The sequence below is a fragment of the Chiloscyllium punctatum genome, chromosome 5 (genome assembly GCF_047496795.1).
Source record: "Chiloscyllium punctatum isolate Juve2018m chromosome 5, sChiPun1.3, whole genome shotgun sequence".
Taxonomy (NCBI): Eukaryota; Metazoa; Chordata; class Chondrichthyes; order Orectolobiformes; family Hemiscylliidae; genus Chiloscyllium; species Chiloscyllium punctatum.
Window position 1 is genome coordinate 41,498,612 of NC_092743.1, and position 17,614 is coordinate 41,516,225.

At 58.0% G+C, this 17,614-nt stretch overlaps 13 non-coding genes across 13 annotated transcripts; all 13 read right to left on the reverse strand.

The window, feature by feature from the left end:
- Nucleotides 1-1,143: 1,143 nt before the first annotated feature.
- Nucleotides 1,144-1,233, reverse strand: trnay-gua (transfer RNA tyrosine (anticodon GUA)). Its single transcript is given in 2 exon segments — nucleotides 1,144-1,179; nucleotides 1,197-1,233. It is a non-coding gene; the product is annotated as a tRNA-Tyr (tRNA).
- Nucleotides 1,234-2,409: 1,176 nt separating this feature from the next.
- On the reverse strand, nucleotides 2,410-2,499 carry trnay-gua (transfer RNA tyrosine (anticodon GUA)). The gene is given in 2 exon segments: nucleotides 2,410-2,445; nucleotides 2,463-2,499. It is a non-coding gene; the product is annotated as a tRNA-Tyr (tRNA).
- Nucleotides 2,500-3,675: 1,176 nt separating this feature from the next.
- trnay-gua (transfer RNA tyrosine (anticodon GUA)) lies at nucleotides 3,676-3,765 on the reverse strand. The gene is given in 2 exon segments: nucleotides 3,676-3,711; nucleotides 3,729-3,765. It is a non-coding gene; the product is annotated as a tRNA-Tyr (tRNA).
- A 1,176-nt stretch (nucleotides 3,766-4,941) lies between these two features.
- trnay-gua (transfer RNA tyrosine (anticodon GUA)) lies at nucleotides 4,942-5,031 on the reverse strand. Its single transcript is given in 2 exon segments — nucleotides 4,942-4,977; nucleotides 4,995-5,031. It is a non-coding gene; the product is annotated as a tRNA-Tyr (tRNA).
- A 1,406-nt stretch (nucleotides 5,032-6,437) lies between these two features.
- Nucleotides 6,438-6,527, reverse strand: trnay-gua (transfer RNA tyrosine (anticodon GUA)). The gene is given in 2 exon segments: nucleotides 6,438-6,473; nucleotides 6,491-6,527. It is a non-coding gene; the product is annotated as a tRNA-Tyr (tRNA).
- A 1,176-nt stretch (nucleotides 6,528-7,703) lies between these two features.
- trnay-gua (transfer RNA tyrosine (anticodon GUA)) lies at nucleotides 7,704-7,793 on the reverse strand. The gene is given in 2 exon segments: nucleotides 7,704-7,739; nucleotides 7,757-7,793. It is a non-coding gene; the product is annotated as a tRNA-Tyr (tRNA).
- A 1,176-nt stretch (nucleotides 7,794-8,969) lies between these two features.
- Nucleotides 8,970-9,059, reverse strand: trnay-gua (transfer RNA tyrosine (anticodon GUA)). The gene is given in 2 exon segments: nucleotides 8,970-9,005; nucleotides 9,023-9,059. It is a non-coding gene; the product is annotated as a tRNA-Tyr (tRNA).
- A 1,176-nt stretch (nucleotides 9,060-10,235) lies between these two features.
- On the reverse strand, nucleotides 10,236-10,325 carry trnay-gua (transfer RNA tyrosine (anticodon GUA)). Its single transcript is given in 2 exon segments — nucleotides 10,236-10,271; nucleotides 10,289-10,325. It is a non-coding gene; the product is annotated as a tRNA-Tyr (tRNA).
- A 1,406-nt stretch (nucleotides 10,326-11,731) lies between these two features.
- trnay-gua (transfer RNA tyrosine (anticodon GUA)) lies at nucleotides 11,732-11,821 on the reverse strand. Its single transcript is given in 2 exon segments — nucleotides 11,732-11,767; nucleotides 11,785-11,821. It is a non-coding gene; the product is annotated as a tRNA-Tyr (tRNA).
- A 1,176-nt stretch (nucleotides 11,822-12,997) lies between these two features.
- trnay-gua (transfer RNA tyrosine (anticodon GUA)) lies at nucleotides 12,998-13,087 on the reverse strand. Its single transcript is given in 2 exon segments — nucleotides 12,998-13,033; nucleotides 13,051-13,087. It is a non-coding gene; the product is annotated as a tRNA-Tyr (tRNA).
- A 1,176-nt stretch (nucleotides 13,088-14,263) lies between these two features.
- trnay-gua (transfer RNA tyrosine (anticodon GUA)) lies at nucleotides 14,264-14,353 on the reverse strand. The gene is given in 2 exon segments: nucleotides 14,264-14,299; nucleotides 14,317-14,353. It is a non-coding gene; the product is annotated as a tRNA-Tyr (tRNA).
- Nucleotides 14,354-15,529: 1,176 nt separating this feature from the next.
- Nucleotides 15,530-15,619, reverse strand: trnay-gua (transfer RNA tyrosine (anticodon GUA)). Its single transcript is given in 2 exon segments — nucleotides 15,530-15,565; nucleotides 15,583-15,619. It is a non-coding gene; the product is annotated as a tRNA-Tyr (tRNA).
- Nucleotides 15,620-16,795: 1,176 nt separating this feature from the next.
- Nucleotides 16,796-16,885, reverse strand: trnay-gua (transfer RNA tyrosine (anticodon GUA)). Its single transcript is given in 2 exon segments — nucleotides 16,796-16,831; nucleotides 16,849-16,885. It is a non-coding gene; the product is annotated as a tRNA-Tyr (tRNA).
- Nucleotides 16,886-17,614: the final 729 nt, after the last annotated feature.

Genomic DNA, 17,614 nt, shown 5'->3' on the forward strand with positions numbered 1-17,614 from the left:
TTGCCGCGCTCCTCCACTAATGCGACGCCGTTGCCTCCCTGAAAATCTGTCACTCTGGCAGATCCTGAGCCACTGGCTGATCTCCACAGCTTCGGCCTGTGCTGGCATGAAGAAATCGTCTCGAGTGCTGATCCGAAACTGCCAGATTCTGCCGGTACAGTACCTGACTCGCAGCTTCGTGTACATGTCAGGTTAGGGTTTGGGCTGCAGCTTACCGACTGGTTCAAGTTGCCTCCAAACACGTCCAGGACGTGCCCGCTGACCTCAGGCGACTCACCCACCACCGGTGTGATCCTTTCAAGGTGCTGACTTGCACCCCGCAGGGAAAAAACATCAACGCCGCAGGCGTTTCCCTTCACTGCGCAGCTCGACTTCCTTCCTACGCTGCACCCTGAAACAGCAGGACCTGCCTGTCGCTCACGCGTGAAGCTTTTGATCTTTCGGGACCACTCTCAGGGAGGCGGCGTACGCAAACGGTATTCCGTCTGCTGCAGACCAGCTGAGTGAGTGGGTGCACTCGCAGTTTTAAAAGCAAGTGGAGAATGCGAGCATCGATCCCACTACCTCACGCGTGCGCTCCAACAGTTGAACTAATCCCCCGGTAGGTGAGCCGGCCACGCTTTCGCTCCTTCCGCAGTGGATCCTGAGCAGCCACGCTCCAGGATGTGCAGGAAATCCTCTCACCCGTCGGACGGCTGAGACCAAACAGTGCTGATGCCTGTCTCGCTGAAAGAACCAACTTGTCGGAGGAGCGGCAGCGGCAGCTGGTGGACTCAGGCGAGGCGGAAGGCCCCGTGGACGAGGAAAGAAGTGCTGAGGCGATGGCGATTGCTGATTGGAGGTGGAAACGACTTCAGCCTTGGCGCAGCCACCACGAGCGTGAGGTGACGTCGCAGGGCCCCGCCTGACTGATAGAAGACTTCATTTGGTTGCAGTGAGCACAAAGTGCTTTCATGCGTTTGTGTCGAAAACGAGGCACCCTGCTGGCCGTCAGCTGCAGCCGCAGCAAGGAGACAGCTGGCTGGCTGGTTGCAGAGGGGGAAGGGCGTGTGCCGACGTGTCGCCTTTTCAGCTCATCTGTGTTGCTGTGGCCCGCGTGCTGGTGGATGCTGACTGTTTGCAAAAAGCAGCAGGGTGGGGGGCTCCTTCGAGCCGGAATTGAACCGGCGACCTAAGGATGACAGGTTTGCGACACACTACAGTCCTCCGCTCTACCAGCTGAGCTATCGAAGGAGAGCCCAGCAGTGGCTCTCCCTTGCTGATGCTTTGCCGCGCTCCTCCACTAATGCGACGCCGTTGCCTCCCTGAAAATCTGTCACTCTGGCAGATCCTGAGCCACTGGCTGATCTCCACAGCTTCGGCCTGTGCTGGCATGAAGAAATCGTCTCGAGTGCTGTTCCGAAACTGCCAGATTCTGCCGGTACAGTACCTGACTCGCAGCTTCGTGTACATGTCAGGTTAGGGTTTGGGCCGCAGCTTACCGACTGGTTCAAGTTGCCTCCAAACACGTCCAGGACGTGCCCGCTGACCTCAGGCGACTCACCCACCACCGGTGTGATCCTTTCAAGGTGCTGACTTGCACCCCGCAGGGAAAAAACATCAACGCCGCAGGCGTTTCCCTTCACTGCGCAGCTCGACTTCCTTCCTACGCTGCACCCTGAAACAGCAGGACCTGCCTGTCGCTCACGCGTGAAGCTTTTGATCTTTCGGGACCACTCTCAGGGAGGCGGCGTACGCAAACGGTATTCCGTCTGCTGCAGACCAGCTGAGTGAGTGGGTGCACTCGCAGTTTTAAAAGCAAGTGGAGAATGCGAGCATCGATCCCACTACCTCACGCGTGCGCTCCAACAGTTGAACTAATCCCCCGGTAGGTGAGCCGGCCACGCTTTCGCTCCTTCCGCAGTGGATCCTGAGCAGCCACGCTCCAGGATGTGCAGGAAATCCTCTCACCCGTCGGACGGCTGAGACCAAACAGTGCTGATGCCTGTCTCGCTGAAAGAACCAACTTGTCGGAGGAGCGGCAGCGGCAGCTGGTGGACTCAGGCGAGGCGGAAGGCCCCGTGGACGAGGAAAGAAGTGCTGAGGCGATGGCGATTGCTGATTGGAGGTGGAAACGACTTCAGCCTTGGCGCAGCCACCACGAGCGTGAGGTGACGTCGCAGGGCCCCGCCTTACTGATAGAAGACTTCATTTGGTTGCAGTGAGCACAAAGTGCTTTCATGCGTTTGTGTCGAAAACGAGGCACCCTGCTGGCCGTCAGCTGCAGCCGCAGCAAGGAGACAGCTGGCTGGCTGGTTGCAGAGGGGGAAGGGCGTGTGCCGACGTGTCGCCTTTTCAGCTCATCTGTGTTGCTGTGGCCCGCGTGCTGGTGGATGCTGACTGTTTGCAAAAAGCAGCAGGGTGGGGGGCTACTTCGAGCCGGAATTGAACCGGCGACCTAAGGATGACAGGTTTGCGACACACTACAGTCCTCCGCTCTACCAGCTGAGCTATCGAAGGAGAGCCCAGTAGAGGCTCTCCCTTGCTGATGCTTTGCCGCGCTCCTCCACTAATGCGACGCCGTTGCCTCCCTGAAAATCTGTCACTCTGGCAGATCCTGAGCCACTGGCTGATCTCCACAGCTTCGGCCTGTGCTGGCATGAAGAAATCGTCTCGAGTGCTGATCCGAAACTGCCAGATTCTGCCGGTACAGTACCTGACTCGCAGCTTCGTGTACATGTCAGGTTAGGGTTTGGGCCGCAGCTTACCGACTGGTTCAAGTTGCCTCCAAACACGTCCAGGACGTGCCCGCTGACCTCAGGCGACTCACCCACCACCGGTGTGATCCTTTCAAGGTGCTGACTTGCACCCCGCAGGGAAAAAACATCAACGCCGCAGGCGTTTCCCTTCACTGCGCAGCTCGACTTCCTTCCTACGCTGCACCCTGAAACAGCAGGACCTGCCTGTCGCTCACGCGTGAAGCTTTTGATCTTTCGGGACCACTCTCAGGGAGGCGGCGTACGCAAACGGTATTCCGTCTGCTGCAGACCAGCTGAGTGAGTGGGTGCACTCGCAGTTTTAAAAGCAAGTGGAGAATGCGGGCATCGATCCCACTACCTCACGCGTGCGCTCCAACAGTTGAACTAATCCCCCGGTAGGTGAGCCGGCCACGCTTTCGCTCCTTCCGCAGTGGATCCTGAGCAGCCACGCTCCAGGATGTGCAGGAAATCCTCTCACCCGTCGGACGGCTGAGACCAAACATTGCTGATGCCTGTCTCGCTGAAAGAACCAACTTGTCGGAGGAGCGGCAGCGGCAGCTGGTGGACTCAGGCGAGGCGGAAGGCCCCGTGGACGAGGAAAGAAGTGCTGAGGCGATGGCGATTGCTGATTGGAGGTGGAAACGACTTCAGCCTTGGCGCAGCCACCACGAGCGTGAGGTGACGTCGCAGGGCCCCGCCTGACTGATAGAAGACTTCATTTGGTTGCAGTGAGCACAAAGTGCTTTCATGCGTTTGTGTCGAAAACGAGGCACCCTGCTGGCCGTCAGCTGCAGCCGCAGCAAGGAGACAGCTGGCTGGCTGGTTGCAGAGGGGGAAGGGCGTGTGCCGACGTGTCGCCTTTTCAGCTCATCTGTGTTGCTGTGGCCCGCGTGCTGGTGGATGCTGACTGTTTGCAAAAAGCAGCAGGGTGGGGGGCTCCTTCGAGCCGGAATTGAACCGGCGACCTAAGGATGACAGGTTTGCGACACACTACAGTCCTCCGCTCTACCAGCTGAGCTATCGAAGGAGAGCCCAGCAGTGGCTCTCCCTTGCTGATGCTTTGCCGCGCTCCTCCACTAATGCGACGCCGTTGCCTCCCTGAAAATCTGTCACTCTGGCAGATCCTGAGCCACTGGCTGATCTCCACAGCTTCGGCCTGTGCTGGCATGAAGAAATCGTCTCGAGTGCTGATCCGAAACTGCCAGATTCTGCCGGTACAGTACCTGACTCGCAGCTTCGTGTACATGTCAGGTTAGGGTTTGGGCCGCAGCTTACCGACTGGTTCAAGTTGCCTCCAAACACGTCCAGGACGTGCCCGCTGACCTCAGGCGACTCACCCACCACCGGTGTGATCCTTTCAAGGTGCTGACTTGCACCCCGCAGGGAAAAAACATCAACGCCGCAGGCGTTTCCCTTCACTGCGCAGCTCGACTTCCTTCCTACGCTGCACCCTGAAACAGCAGGACCTGCCTGTCGCTCACGCGTGAAGCTTTTGATCTTTCGGGACCACTCTCAGGGAGGCGGCGTACGCAAACGGTATTCCGTCTGCTGCAGACCAGCTGAGTGAGTGGGTGCACTTGCAGTTTTAAAAGCAAGTGGAGAATGCGAGCATCGATCCCACTACCTCACGCGTGCGCTCCAACAGTTGAACTAATCCCCCGGTAGGTGAGCCGGCCACGCTTTCGCTCCTTCCGCAGTGGATCCTGAGCAGCCACGCTCCAGGATGTGCAGGAAATCCTCTCACCCGTCGGACGGCTGAGACCAAACAGTGCTGATGCCTGTCTCGCTGAAAGAACCAACTTGTCGGAGGAGCGGCAGCGGCAGCTGGTGGACTCAGGCGAGGCGGAAGGCCCCGTGGACGAGGAAAGAAGTGCTGAGGCGATGGCGATTGCTGATTGGAGGTGGAAACGACTTCAGCCTTGGCGCAGCAACCACGAGCGTGAGGTGACGTCGCAGGGCCCCGCCTGACTGATAGAAGACTTCATTTGGTTGCAGTGAGCACAAAGTGCTTTCATGCGTTTGTGTCGAAAACGAGGCACCCTGCTGGCCGTCAGCTGCAGCCGCAGCAAGGAGACAGCTGGCTGGCTGGTTGCAGAGGGGGAAGGGCGTGTGCCGACGTGTCGCCTTTTCAGCTCATCTGTGTTGCTGTGGCCCGCGTGCTGGTGGATGCTGACTGTTTGCAAAAAGCAGCAGGGTGGGGGGCTCCTTCGAGCCGGAATTGAACCGGCGACCTAAGGATGACAGGTTTGCGACACACTACAGTCCTCCGCTCTACCAGCTGAGCTATCGAAGGAGAGCCCAGCAGTGGCTCTCCCTTGCTGATGCTTTGCCGCGCTCCTCCACTAATGCGACGCCGTTGCCTCCCTGAAAATCTGTCACTCTGGCAGATCCTGAGCCACTGGCTGATCTCCACAGCTTCGGCCTGTGCTGGCATGAAGAAATCGTCTCGAGTGCTGATCCGAAACTGCCAGATTCTGCCGGTACAGTACCTGACTCGCAGCTTCGTGTACATGTCAGGTTAGGGTTTGGGCTGCAGCTTACCGACTGGTTCAAGTTGCCTCCAAACACGTCCAGGACGTGCCCGCTGACCTCAGGCGACTCACCCACCACCGGTGTGATCCTTTCAAGGTGCTGACTTGCACCCCGCAGGGAAAAAACATCAACGCCGCAGGCGTTTCCCTTCACTGCGCAGCTCGACTTCCTTCCTACGCTGCACCCTGAAACAGCAGGACCTGCCTGTCGCTCACGCGTGAAGCTTTTGATCTTTCGGGACCACTCTCAGGGAGGCGGCGTACGCAAACGGTATTCCGTCTGCTGCAGACCAGCTGAGTGAGTGGGTGCACTCGCAGTTTTAAAAGCAAGTGGAGAATGCGAGCATCGATCCCACTACCTCACGCGTGCGCTCCAACAGTTGAACTAATCCCCCGGTAGGTGAGCCGGCCACGCTTTCGCTCCTTCCGCAGTGGATCCTGAGCAGCCACGCTCCAGGATGTGCAGGAAATCCTCTCACCCGTCGGACGGCTGAGACCAAACAGTGCTGATGCCTGTCTCGCTGAAAGAACCAACTTGTCGGAGGAGCGGCAGCGGCAGCTGGTGGACTCAGGCGAGGCGGAAGGCCCCGTGGACGAGGAAAGAAGTGCTGAGGCGATGGCGATTGCTGATTGGAGGTGGAAACGACTTCAGCCTTGGCGCAGCCACCACGAGCGTGAGGTGACGTCGCAGGGCCCCGCCTGACTGATAGAAGACTTAATTTGGTTGCAGTGAGCACAAAGTGCTTTCATGCGTTTGTGTCGAAAACGAGGCACCCTGCTCAGGGGGCCCATACAGACGTTTTTTTGGGCTCTGCTGATGCCTCAGCCAAATATATGTATATATACAAGATTGAAAAAATGCACAGGATTGTAAAGGACAAGAATAAAGTCGAATCTGTGTTTGTAAATATGGACATATGTATGGCATGATCCAATGTACAGACCATCAAATCATTTATGAATAAAGTATATTTTTGAAATAAAAAAAAAAGAAAACGAGGCACCCTGCTGGCCGTCAGCTGCAGCCGCAGCAAGGAGACAGCTGGCTGGCTGGTTGCAGAGGGGGAAGGGCGTGTGCCGACGTGTCGCCTTTTCAGCTCATCTGTGTTGCTGTGGCCCGCGTGCTGGTGGATGCTGACTGTTTGCAAAAAGCAGCAGGGTGGGGGGCTCCTTCGAGCCGGAATTGAACCGGCGACCTAAGGATGACAGGTTTGCGACACACTACAGTCCTCCGCTCTACCAGCTGAGCTATCGAAGGAGAGCCCAGCAGTGGCTCTCCCTTGCTGATGCTTTGCCGCGCTCCTCCACTAATGCGACGCCGTTGCCTCCCTGAAAATCTGTCACTCTGGCAGATCCTGAGCCACTGGCTGATCTCCACAGCTTCGGCCTGTGCTGGCATGAAGAAATCGTCTCGAGTGCTGATCCGAAACTGCCAGATTCTGCCGGTACAGTACCTGACTCGCAGCTTCGTGTACATGTCAGGTTAGGGTTTGGGCCGCAGCTTACCGACTGGTTCAAGTTGCCTCCAAACACGTCCAGGACGTGCCCGCTGACCTCAGGCGACTCACCCACCACCGGTGTGATCCTTTCAAGGTGCTGACTTGCACCCCGCAGGGAAAAAACATCAACGCCGCAGGCGTTTCCCTTCACTGCGCAGCTCGACTTCCTTCCTACGCTGCACCCTGAAACAGCAGGACCTGCCTGTCGCTCACGCGTGAAGCTTTTGATCTTTCGGGACCACTCTCAGGGAGGCGGCGTACGCAAACGGTATTCCGTCTGCTGCAGACCAGCTGAGTGAGTGGGTGCACTCGCAGTTTTAAAAGCAAGTGGAGAATGCGAGCATCGATCCCACTACCTCACGCGTGCGCTCCAACAGTTGAACTAATCCCCCGGTAGGTGAGCCGGCCACGCTTTCGCTCCTTCCGCAGTGGATCCTGAGCAGCCACGCTCCAGGATGTGCAGGAAATCCTCTCACCCGTCGGACGGCTGAGACCAAACAGTGCTGATGCCTGTCTCGCTGAAAGAACCAACTTGTCGGAGGAGCGGCAGCGGCAGCTGGTGGACTCAGGCGAGGCGGAAGGCCCCGTGGACGAGGAAAGAAGTGCTGAGGCGATGGCGATTGCTGATTGGAGGTGGAAACGACTTCAGCCTTGGCGCAGCCACCACGAGCGTGAGGTGACGTCGCAGGGCCCCGCCTGACTGATAGAAGACTTCATTTGGTTGCAGTGAGCACAAAGTGCTTTCATGCGTTTGTGTCGAAAACGAGGCACCCTGCTGGCCGTCAGCTGCAGCCGCAGCAAGGAGACAGCTGGCTGGCTGGTTGCAGAGGGGGAAGGGCGTGTGCCGACGTGTCGCCTTTTCAGCTCATCTGTGTTGCTGTGGCCCGCGTGCTGGTGGATGCTGACTGTTTGCAAAAAGCAGCAGGGTGGGGGGCTACTTCGAGCCGGAATTGAACCGGCGACCTAAGGATGACAGGTTTGCGACACACTACAGTCCTCCGCTCTACCAGCTGAGCTATCGAAGGAGAGCCCAGTAGAGGCTCTCCCTTGCTGATGCTTTGCCGCGCTCCTCCACTAATGCGACGCCGTTGCCTCCCTGAAAATCTGTCACTCTGGCAGATCCTGAGCCACTGGCTGATCTCCACAGCTTCGGCCTGTGCTGGCATGAAGAAATCGTCTCGAGTGCTGATCCGAAACTGCCAGATTCTGCCGGTACAGTACCTGACTCGCAGCTTCGTGTACATGTCAGGTTAGGGTTTGGGCTGCAGCTTACCGACTGGTTCAAGTTGCCTCCAAACACATCCAGGACGTGCCCGCTGACCTCAGGCGACTCACCCACCACCGGTGTGATCCTTTCAAGGTGCTGACTTGCACCCCGCAGGGAAAAAACATCAACGCCGCAGGCGTTTCCCTTCACTGCGCAGCTCGACTTCCTTCCTACGCTGCACCCTGAAACAGCAGGACCTGCCTGTCGCTCACGCGTGAAGCTTTTGATCTTTCGGGACCACTCTCAGGGAGGCGGCGTACGCAAACGGTATTCCGTCTGCTGCAGACCAGCTGAGTGAGTGGGTGCACTCGCAGTTTTAAAAGCAAGTGGAGAATGCGAGCATCGATCCCACTACCTCACGCGTGCGCTCCAACAGTTGAACTAATCCCCCGGTAGGTGAGCCGGCCACGCTTTCGCTCCTTCCGCAGTGGATCCTGAGCAGCCACGCTCCAGGATGTGCAGGAAATCCTCTCACCCGTCGGACGGCTGAGACCAAACAGTGCTGATGCCTGTCTCGCTGAAAGAACCAACTTGTCGGAGGAGCGGCAGCGGCAGCTGGTGGACTCAGGCGAGGCGGAAGGCCCCGTGGACGAGGAAAGAAGTGCTGAGGCGATGGCGATTGCTGATTGGAGGTGGAAACGACTTCAGCCTTGGCGCAGCCACCACGAGCGTGAGGTGACGTCGCAGGGCCCCGCCTGACTGATAGAAGACTTCATTTGGTTGCAGTGAGCACAAAGTGCTTTCATGCGTTTGTGTCGAAAACGAGGCACCCTGCTGGCCGTCAGCTGCAGCCGCAGCAAGGAGACAGCTGGCTGGCTGGTTGCAGAGGGGGAAGGGCGTGTGCCGACGTGTCGCCTTTTCAGCTCATCTGTGTTGCTGTGGCCCGCGTGCTGGTGGATGCTGACTGTTTGCAAAAAGCAGCAGGGTCGGGGGCTACTTCGAGCCGGAATTGAACCGGCGACCTAAGGATGACAGGTTTGCGACACACTACAGTCCTCCGCTCTACCAGCTGAGCTATCGAAGGAGAGCCCAGCCGAGGCTCTCCCTTGCTGATGCTTTGCCGCGCTCCTCCACTAATGCGACGCCGTTGCCTCCCTGAAAATCTGTCACTCTGGCAGATCCTGAGCCACTGGCTGATCTCCACAGCTTCGGCCTGTGCTGGCATGAAGAAATCGTCTCGAGTGCTGATCCGAAACTGCCAGATTCTGCCGGTACAGTACCTGACTCGCAGCTTCGTGTACATGTCAGGTTAGGGTTTGGGCCGCAGCTTACCGACTGGTTCAAGTTGCCTCCAAACACGTCCAGGACGTGCCCGCTGACCTCAGGCGACTCACCCACCACCGGTGTGATCCTTTCAAGGTGCTGACTTGCACCCCGCAGGGAAAAAACATCAACGCCGCAGGCGTTTCCCTTCACTGCGCAGCTCGACTTCCTTCCTACGCTGCACCCTGAAACAGCAGGACCTGCCTGTCGCTCACGCGTGAAGCTTTTGATCTTTCGGGACCACTCTCAGGGAGGCGGCGTACGCAAACGGTATTCCGTCTGCTGCAGACCAGCTGAGTGAGTGGGTGCACTCGCAGTTTTAAAAGCAAGTGGAGAATGCGGGCATCGATCCCACTACCTCACGCGTGCGCTCCAACAGTTGAACTAATCCCCCGGTAGGTGAGCCGGCCACGCTTTCGCTCCTTCCGCAGTGGATCCTGAGCAGCCACGCTCCAGGATGTGCAGGAAATCCTCTCACCCGTCGGACGGCTGAGACCAAACATTGCTGATGCCTGTCTCGCTGAAAGAACCAACTTGTCGGAGGAGCGGCAGCGGCAGCTGGTGGACTCAGGCGAGGCGGAAGGCCCCGTGGACGAGGAAAGAAGTGCTGAGGCGATGGCGATTGCTGATTGGAGGTGGAAACGACTTCAGCCTTGGCGCAGCCACCACGAGCGTGAGGTGACGTCGCAGGGCCCCGCCTGACTGATAGAAGACTTCATTTGGTTGCAGTGAGCACAAAGTGCTTTCATGCGTTTGTGTCGAAAACGAGGCACCCTGCTGGCCGTCAGCTGCAGCCGCAGCAAGGAGACAGCTGGCTGGCTGGTTGCAGAGGGGGAAGGGCGTGTGCCGACGTGTCGCCTTTTCAGCTCATCTGTGTTGCTGTGGCCCGCGTGCTGGTGGATGCTGACTGTTTGCAAAAAGCAGCAGGGTGGGGGGCTCCTTCGAGCCGGAATTGAACCGGCGACCTAAGGATGACAGGTTTGCGACACACTACAGTCCTCCGCTCTACCAGCTGAGCTATCGAAGGAGAGCCCAGCAGTGGCTCTCCCTTGCTGATGCTTTGCCGCGCTCCTCCACTAATGCGACGCCGTTGCCTCCCTGAAAATCTGTCACTCTGGCAGATCCTGAGCCACTGGCTGATCTCCACAGCTTCGGCCTGTGCTGGCATGAAGAAATCGTCTCGAGTGCTGATCCGAAACTGCCAGATTCTGCCGGTACAGTACCTGACTCGCAGCTTCGTGTACATGTCAGGTTAGGGTTTGGGCCGCAGCTTACCGACTGGTTCAAGTTGCCTCCAAACACGTCCAGGACGTGCCCGCTGACCTCAGGCGACTCACCCACCACCGGTGTGATCCTTTCAAGGTGCTGACTTGCACCCCGCAGGGAAAAAACATCAACGCCGCAGGCGTTTCCCTTCACTGCGCAGCTCGACTTCCTTCCTACGCTGCACCCTGAAACAGCAGGACCTGCCTGTCGCTCACGCGTGAAGCTTTTGATCTTTCGGGACCACTCTCAGGGAGGCGGCGTACGCAAACGGTATTCCGTCTGCTGCAGACCAGCTGAGTGAGTGGGTGCACTCGCAGTTTTAAAAGCAAGTGGAGAATGCGAGCATCGATCCCACTACCTCACGCGTGCGCTCCAACAGTTGAACTAATCCCCCGGTAGGTGAGCCGGCCACGCTTTCGCTCCTTCCGCAGTGGATCCTGAGCAGCCACGCTCCAGGATGTGCAGGAAATCCTCTCACCCGTCGGACGGCTGAGACCAAACAGTGCTGATGCCTGTCTCGCTGAAAGAACCAACTTGTCGGAGGAGCGGCAGCGGCAGCTGGTGGACTCAGGCGAGGCGGAAGGCCCCGTGGACGAGGAAAGAAGTGCTGAGGCGATGGCGATTGCTGATTGGAGGTGGAAACGACTTCAGCCTTGGCGCAGCCACCACGAGCGTGAGGTGACGTCGCAGGGCCCCGCCTGACTGATAGAAGACTTAATTTGGTTGCAGTGAGCACAAAGTGCTTTCATGCGTTTGTGTCGAAAACGAGGCACCCTGCTCAGGGGGCCCATACAGACGTTTTTTTGGGCTCTGCTGATGCCTCAGCCAAATATATGTATATATACAAGATTGAAAAAATGCACAGGATTGTAAAGGACAAGAATAAAGTCGAATCTGTGTTTGTAAATATGGACATATGTATGGCATGATCCAATGTACAGACCATCAAATCATTTATGAATAAAGTATATTTTTGAAATAAAAAAAAAAGAAAACGAGGCACCCTGCTGGCCGTCAGCTGCAGCCGCAGCAAGGAGACAGCTGGCTGGCTGGTTGCAGAGGGGGAAGGGCGTGTGCCGACGTGTCGCCTTTTCAGCTCATCTGTGTTGCTGTGGCCCGCGTGCTGGTGGATGCTGACTGTTTGCAAAAAGCAGCAGGGTGGGGGGCTCCTTCGAGCCGGAATTGAACCGGCGACCTAAGGATGACAGGTTTGCGACACACTACAGTCCTCCGCTCTACCAGCTGAGCTATCGAAGGAGAGCCCAGCAGTGGCTCTCCCTTGCTGATGCTTTGCCGCGCTCCTCCACTAATGCGACGCCGTTGCCTCCCTGAAAATCTGTCACTCTGGCAGATCCTGAGCCACTGGCTGATCTCCACAGCTTCGGCCTGTGCTGGCATGAAGAAATCGTCTCGAGTGCTGATCCGAAACTGCCAGATTCTGCCGGTACAGTACCTGACTCGCAGCTTCGTGTACATGTCAGGTTAGGGTTTGGGCCGCAGCTTACCGACTGGTTCAAGTTGCCTCCAAACACGTCCAGGACGTGCCCGCTGACCTCAGGCGACTCACCCACCACCGGTGTGATCCTTTCAAGGTGCTGACTTGCACCCCGCAGGGAAAAAACATCAACGCCGCAGGCGTTTCCCTTCACTGCGCAGCTCGACTTCCTTCCTACGCTGCACCCTGAAACAGCAGGACCTGCCTGTCGCTCACGCGTGAAGCTTTTGATCTTTCGGGACCACTCTCAGGGAGGCGGCGTACGCAAACGGTATTCCGTCTGCTGCAGACCAGCTGAGTGAGTGGGTGCACTCGCAGTTTTAAAAGCAAGTGGAGAATGCGAGCATCGATCCCACTACCTCACGCGTGCGCTCCAACAGTTGAACTAATCCCCCGGTAGGTGAGCCGGCCACGCTTTCGCTCCTTCCGCAGTGGATCCTGAGCAGCCACGCTCCAGGATGTGCAGGAAATCCTCTCACCCGTCGGACGGCTGAGACCAAACAGTGCTGATGCCTGTCTCGCTGAAAGAACCAACTTGTCGGAGGAGCGGCAGCGGCAGCTGGTGGACTCAGGCGAGGCGGAAGGCCCCGTGGACGAGGAAAGAAGTGCTGAGGCGATGGCGATTGCTGATTGGAGGTGGAAACGACTTCAGCCTTGGCGCAGCCACCACGAGCGTGAGGTGACGTCGCAGGGCCCCGCCTGACTGATAGAAGACTTCATTTGGTTGCAGTGAGCACAAAGTGCTTTCATGCGTTTGTGTCGAAAACGAGGCACCCTGCTGGCCGTCAGCTGCAGCCGCAGCAAGGAGACAGCTGGCTGGCTGGTTGCAGAGGGGGAAGGGCGTGTGCCGACGTGTCGCCTTTTCAGCTCATCTGTGTTGCTGTGGCCCGCGTGCTGGTGGATGCTGACTGTTTGCAAAAAGCAGCAGGGTGGGGGGCTACTTCGAGCCGGAATTGAACCGGCGACCTAAGGATGACAGGTTTGCGACACACTACAGTCCTCCGCTCTACCAGCTGAGCTATCGAAGGAGAGCCCAGTAGAGGCTCTCCCTTGCTGATGCTTTGCCGCGCTCCTCCACTAATGCGACGCCGTTGCCTCCCTGAAAATCTGTCACTCTGGCAGATCCTGAGCCACTGGCTGATCTCCACAGCTTCGGCCTGTGCTGGCATGAAGAAATCGTCTCGAGTGCTGATCCGAAACTGCCAGATTCTGCCGGTACAGTACCTGACTCGCAGCTTCGTGTACATGTCAGGTTAGGGTTTGGGCTGCAGCTTACCGACTGGTTCAAGTTGCCTCCAAACACATCCAGGACGTGCCCGCTGACCTCAGGCGACTCACCCACCACCGGTGTGATCCTTTCAAGGTGCTGACTTGCACCCCGCAGGGAAAAAACATCAACGCCGCAGGCGTTTCCCTTCACTGCGCAGCTCGACTTCCTTCCTACGCTGCACCCTGAAACAGCAGGACCTGCCTGTCGCTCACGCGTGAAGCTTTTGATCTTTCGGGACCACTCTCAGGGAGGCGGCGTACGCAAACGGTATTCCGTCTGCTGCAGACCAGCTGAGTGAGTGGGTGCACTCGCAGTTTTAAAAGCAAGTGGAGAATGCGAGCATCGATCCCACTACCTCACGCGTGCGCTCCAACAGTTGAACTAATCCCCCGGTAGGTGAGCCGGCCACGCTTTCGCTCCTTCCGCAGTGGATCCTGAGCAGCCACGCTCCAGGATGTGCAGGAAATCCTCTCACCCGTCGGACGGCTGAGACCAAACAGTGCTGATGCCTGTCTCGCTGAAAGAACCAACTTGTCGGAGGAGCGGCAGCGGCAGCTGGTGGACTCAGGCGAGGCGGAAGGCCCCGTGGACGAGGAAAGAAGTGCTGAGGCGATGGCGATTGCTGATTGGAGGTGGAAACGACTTCAGCCTTGGCGCAGCCACCACGAGCGTGAGGTGACGTCGCAGGGCCCCGCCTGACTGATAGAAGACTTCATTTGGTTGCAGTGAGCACAAAGTGCTTTCATGCGTTTGTGTCGAAAACGAGGCACCCTGCTGGCCGTCAGCTGCAGCCGCAGCAAGGAGACAGCTGGCTGGCTGGTTGCAGAGGGGGAAGGGCGTGTGCCGACGTGTCGCCTTTTCAGCTCATCTGTGTTGCTGTGGCCCGCGTGCTGGTGGATGCTGACTGTTTGCAAAAAGCAGCAGGGTCGGGGGCTACTTCGAGCCGGAATTGAACCGGCGACCTAAGGATGACAGGTTTGCGACACACTACAGTCCTCCGCTCTACCAGCTGAGCTATCGAAGGAGAGCCCAGCCGTGGCTCTCCCTTGCTGATGCTTTGCCGCGCTCCTCCACTAATGCGACGCCGTTGCCTCCCTGAAAATCTGTCACTCTGGCAGATCCTGAGCCACTGGCTGATCTCCACAGCTTCGGCCTGTGCTGGCATGAAGAAATCGTCTCGAGTGCTGATCCGAAACTGCCAGATTCTGCCGGTACAGTACCTGACTCGCAGCTTCGTGTACATGTCAGGTTAGGGTTTGGGCCGCAGCTTACCGACTGGTTCAAGTTGCCTCCAAACACGTCCAGGACGTGCCCGCTGACCTCAGGCGACTCACCCACCACCGGTGTGATCCTTTCAAGGTGCTGACTTGCACCCCGCAGGGAAAAAACATCAACGCCGCAGGCGTTTCCCTTCACTGCGCAGCTCGACTTCCTTCCTACGCTGCACCCTGAAACAGCAGGACCTGCCTGTCGCTCACGCGTGAAGCTTTTGATCTTTCGGGACCACTCTCAGGGAGGCGGCGTACGCAAACGGTATTCCGTCTGCTGCAGACCAGCTGAGTGAGTGGGTGCACTCGCAGTTTTAAAAGCAAGTGGAGAATGCGGGCATCGATCCCACTACCTCACGCGTGCGCTCCAACAGTTGAACTAATCCCCCGGTAGGTGAGCCGGCCACGCTTTCGCTCCTTCCGCAGTGGATCCTGAGCAGCCACGCTCCAGGATGTGCAGGAAATCCTCTCACCCGTCGGACGGCTGAGACCAAACATTGCTGATGCCTGTCTCGCTGAAAGAACCAACTTGTCGGAGGAGCGGCAGCGGCAGCTGGTGGACTCAGGCGAGGCGGAAGGCCCCGTGGACGAGGAAAGAAGTGCTGAGGCGATGGCGATTGCTGATTGGAGGTGGAAACGACTTCAGCCTTGGCGCAGCCACCACGAGCGTGAGGTGACGTCGCAGGGCCCCGCCTGACTGATAGAAGACTTCATTTGGTTGCAGTGAGCACAAAGTGCTTTCATGCGTTTGTGTCGAAAACGAGGCACCCTGCTGGCCGTCAGCTGCAGCCGCAGCAAGGAGACAGCTGGCTGGCTGGTTGCAGAGGGGGAAGGGCGTGTGCCGACGTGTCGCCTTTTCAGCTCATCTGTGTTGCTGTGGCCCGCGTGCTGGTGGATGCTGACTGTTTGCAAAAAGCAGCAGGGTGGGGGGCTCCTTCGAGCCGGAATTGAACCGGCGACCTAAGGATGACAGGTTTGCGACACACTACAGTCCTCCGCTCTACCAGCTGAGCTATCGAAGGAGAGCCCAGCAGTGGCTCTCCCTTGCTGATGCTTTGCCGCGCTCCTCCACTAATGCGACGCCGTTGCCTCCCTGAAAATCTGTCACTCTGGCAGATCCTGAGCCACTGGCTGATCTCCACAGCTTCGGCCTGTGCTGGCATGAAGAAATCGTCTCGAGTGCTGATCCGAAACTGCCAGATTCTGCCGGTACAGTACCTGACTCGCAGCTTCGTGTACATGTCAGGTTAGGGTTTGGGCCGCAGCTTACCGACTGGTTCAAGTTGCCTCCAAACACGTCCAGGACGTGCCCGCTGACCTCAGGCGACTCACCCACCACCGGTGTGATCCTTTCAAGGTGCTGACTTGCACCCCGCAGGGAAAAAACATCAACGCCGCAGGCGTTTCCCTTCACTGCGCAGCTCGACTTCCTTCCTACGCTGCACCCTGAAACAGCAGGACCTGCCTGTCGCTCACGCGTGAAGCTTTTGATCTTTCGGGACCACTCTCAGGGAGGCGGCGTACGCAAACGGTATTCCGTCTGCTGCAGACCAGCTGAGTGAGTGGGTGCACTCGCAGTTTTAAAAGCAAGTGGAGAATGCGAGCATCGATCCCACTACCTCACGCGTGCGCTCCAACAGTTGAACTAATCCCCCGGTAGGTGAGCCGGCCACGCTTTCGCTCCTTCCGCAGTGGATCCTGAGCAGCCACGCTCCAGGATGTGCAGGAAATCCTCTCACCCGTCGGACGGCTGAGACCAAACAGTGCTGATGCCTGTCTCGCTGAAAGAACCAACTTGTCGGAGGAGCGGCAGCGGCAGCTGGTGGACTCAGGCGAGGCGGAAGGCCCCGTGGACGAGGAAAGAAGTGCTGAGGCGATGGCGATTGCTGATTGGAGGTGGAAACGACTTCAGCCTTGGCGCAGCCACCACGAGCGTGAGGTGACGTCGCAGGGCCCCGCCTGACTGATAGAAGACTTCATTTGGTTGCAGTGAGCACAAAGTGCTTTCATGCGTTTGTGTCGAAAACGAGGCACCCTGCTGGCCGTCAGCTGCAGCCGCAGCAAGGAGACAGCTGGCTGGCTGGTTGCAGAGGGGGAAGGGCGTGTGCCGACGTGTCGCCTTTTCAGCTCATCTGTGTTGCTGTGGCCCGCGTGCTGGTGGATGCTGACTGTTTGCAAAAAGCAGCAGGGTGGGGGGCTACTTCGAGCCGGAATTGAACCGGCGACCTAAGGATGACAGGTTTGCGACACACTACAGTCCTCCGCTCTACCAGCTGAGCTATCGAAGGAGAGCCCAGTAGAGGCTCTCCCTTGCTGATGCTTTGCCGCGCTCCTCCACTAATGCGACGCCGTTGCCTCCCTGAAAATCTGTCACTCTGGCAGATCCTGAGCCACTGGCTGATCTCCACAGCTTCGGCCTGTGCTGGCATGAAGAAATCGTCTCGAGTGCTGATCCGAAACTGCCAGATTCTGCCGGTACAGTACCTGACTCGCAGCTTCGTGTACATGTCAGGTTAGGGTTTGGGCTGCAGCTTACCGACTGGTTCAAGTTGCCTCCAAACACGTCCAGGACGTGCCCGCTGACCTCAGGCGACTCACCCACCACCGGTGTGATCCTTTCAAGGTGCTGACTTGCACCCCGCAGGGAAAAAACATCAACGCCGCAGGCGTTTCCCTTCACTGCGCAGCTCGACTTCCTTCCTACGCTGCACCCTGAAACAGCAGGACCTGCCTGTCGCTCACGCGTGAAGCTTTTGATCTTTCGGGACCACTCTCAGGGAGGCGGCGTACGCAAACGGTATTCCGTCTGCTGCAGACCAGCTGAGTGAGTGGGTGCACTCGCAGTTTTAAAAGCAAGTGGAGAATGCGAGCATCGATCCCACTACCTCACGCGTGCGCTCCAACAGTTGAACTAATCCCCCGGTAGGTGAGCCGGCCACGCTTTCGCTCCTTCCGCAGTGGATCCTGAGCAGCCACGCTCCAGGATGTGCAGGAAATCCTCTCACCCGTCGGACGGC